Source organism: Aplysia californica, unplaced genomic scaffold, assembly GCF_000002075.1.
Source record: "Aplysia californica isolate F4 #8 unplaced genomic scaffold, AplCal3.0 scaffold00338, whole genome shotgun sequence".
Lineage (NCBI taxonomy): Eukaryota > Metazoa > Mollusca > Gastropoda > Aplysiida > Aplysiidae > Aplysia > Aplysia californica.
Window position 1 is genome coordinate 285,571 of NW_004797608.1, and position 1,936 is coordinate 287,506.

General features: G+C 41.4%; 1 protein-coding gene across 2 annotated transcripts in view; it reads right to left on the reverse strand.

Moving 5' to 3' along the window:
* LOC101845940 overlaps positions 1 to 1,721 on the reverse strand; it is a 68,297-nt gene extending 66,576 nt beyond the window's left edge. The window contains exons 1-2 of one of the 2 annotated variants that reach the window (XM_035970921.1): positions 1,545 to 1,721; positions 560 to 783 (exon numbers count right to left, since the gene is read on the reverse strand). The gene's annotated coding sequence lies outside the window, so the exon portion shown is untranslated. Of the gene's footprint in view, positions 1 to 559; positions 837 to 1,544 lie in introns of both variants that reach the window. The other variant, XM_035970920.1, reaches the window with a different exon arrangement.
* Between the last annotated feature and the right edge of the window lie 215 nt (positions 1,722 to 1,936).

The following is a 1,936-nucleotide window of genomic DNA, read 5'->3' on the forward strand; positions in this document are numbered from 1 at the left end:
CCCCCCCTCTCTATTTTCGTGCTCGCTATCTCCTCAAGACTTATTTTTATTTAGTAAAGGTTTTACGGCGCTCGCAACTGCATACGGTCATATACCAAGGGGTGGATGTTAACAAAAGAAGTCTTTAAAGGGATTCGGGCTTACTCTTCTCACCTCTCCAGCTTCAACAGCACACAGTCTGTTTCGACTTTCAAGGCACCCCGGAAATAGCGGGTCACCAGAGTGTGACAAACATACACAAGAAGTAGAGGAAAATGACGATAGTAAGGATTAGGAAAGAAAAAGCAGCAGTTCCCTGTTGTAGTTCAGTCATAGTTTTGAGCATGGCATTGTTGAATCAGCCCATTTACAATTGTACTGTGCATAAGAACGAGAAATGCCCCCCCCCCCTGGAAATGGCCAAAAGACACTACAGTCAGTGTCACCGCCCGGGGGGGGGGGGTCCTCAAGACTGCCCTTGCCCTCTCACCCACTCTTGCTTCCACCTTTCACCTCTTGGCACACATCCAGTACATGTACACAAAATATCTGCATATTCATTTTATGCTGGAATACTTACAGCACAAGGCAGCAGTAGTATCTCGTGTTTTAAGTCCGTATATCGATGGTTCGTGTTTTAAAGTCCGTATATCGATGGCTTCACGTTATCAAGGATTTGTAAACGCCTTGCTTTTTCACAAAAGGTTCACTGGGTTATTTCACAGTTCCATTTGAAACCTCTCAATGAATATTGGTGACTGTTTCATATACACCACACATCGTAGCAAATGAACGTGTCCATTCCTTGAGATAAACGTAGTTTATATTACATTGAATTGTTGTCATCTACTAATACACTGCAGAGAAAACTGGTGTTATGATGATGATGATGGTGATGATGGTGTTTGTGATAATGATGGTGATGATGATGATAATGATGATGATGATGATAATGATGTTGATAATGATAATGATGATGATGATGATGATGATGATGATGATGGTGATGATGATGATGATGATGATGATGATGATGATGATGATGATGATGATGATAACCATGATGAGCCTAGCGTTATAACTAAAATGGGGACACTGCTGCTCATGCAGGTCTTTAGCTGCAGTTATAAGAAATTCCATGTAGAGAATGCATTCACAGTAGATTTAAGTCAATTTGATTTGATAAGCACCACTGAAACCGGGCCATTACGACAGGAAGCAAGCAGCAGTGCCAGAAATGAAATATAAATCCAATGATGTGTAATTCTTCCTCTTCGACAAAATTAAATACATCGTATTTGAACGTTTTCTTGCTCCTCTTTAACTACCTCTAAGCACTAATAGCTCTTCTACTCGAGGAATTTTTTAACAAGATTTTCTTGCTTCTGTTCGATCACCTCCAAGTAATAATATGACATATACCCATTCTTTGTTACTTCTCTCAGCAGTTCAAATTGACCATATCTTATATTCAGTAACTTACAAAATTCCTTTAAAAATTCTGCTAGAATGTTTGTAAAAACGATGCTTTTAGTTTTGCTAGAGTTCAGTTTTAGGTAACTTACAAGATTCCTTTAAGAACTCTGCTTGAATATTTGTAAAAACGATGCTTTTAGTTCAGATTTAGTTCTACGTTAGCGATTTATGTAGTTTCGTTTCTGGTTATGCTCTGCGATATGGAGCAAGCGAGTTGCTTTAATCCCGGTGGTCACAACCATGGTGGGGCAAACGAAGTAGGCGAAATGGTCATAATGAGCAAGGTGCTGGCGTGCGCGTGCTCAGTCGTCCTCGCACGTGCGCGCACAGTGGTGGTAGCGCGGCTGGCCGCTAGTGGGTGGTTGAGTTTGGGTTTGGTAATGGGATGCGGAGAGGTAGGGAGGGAGGGACAGAGAGAGATAGAAAGAGAGAGAGAGAGAGAAAGAGAGAGAGAGAGAGAGAAAGAGAGAGAGAGACAGAG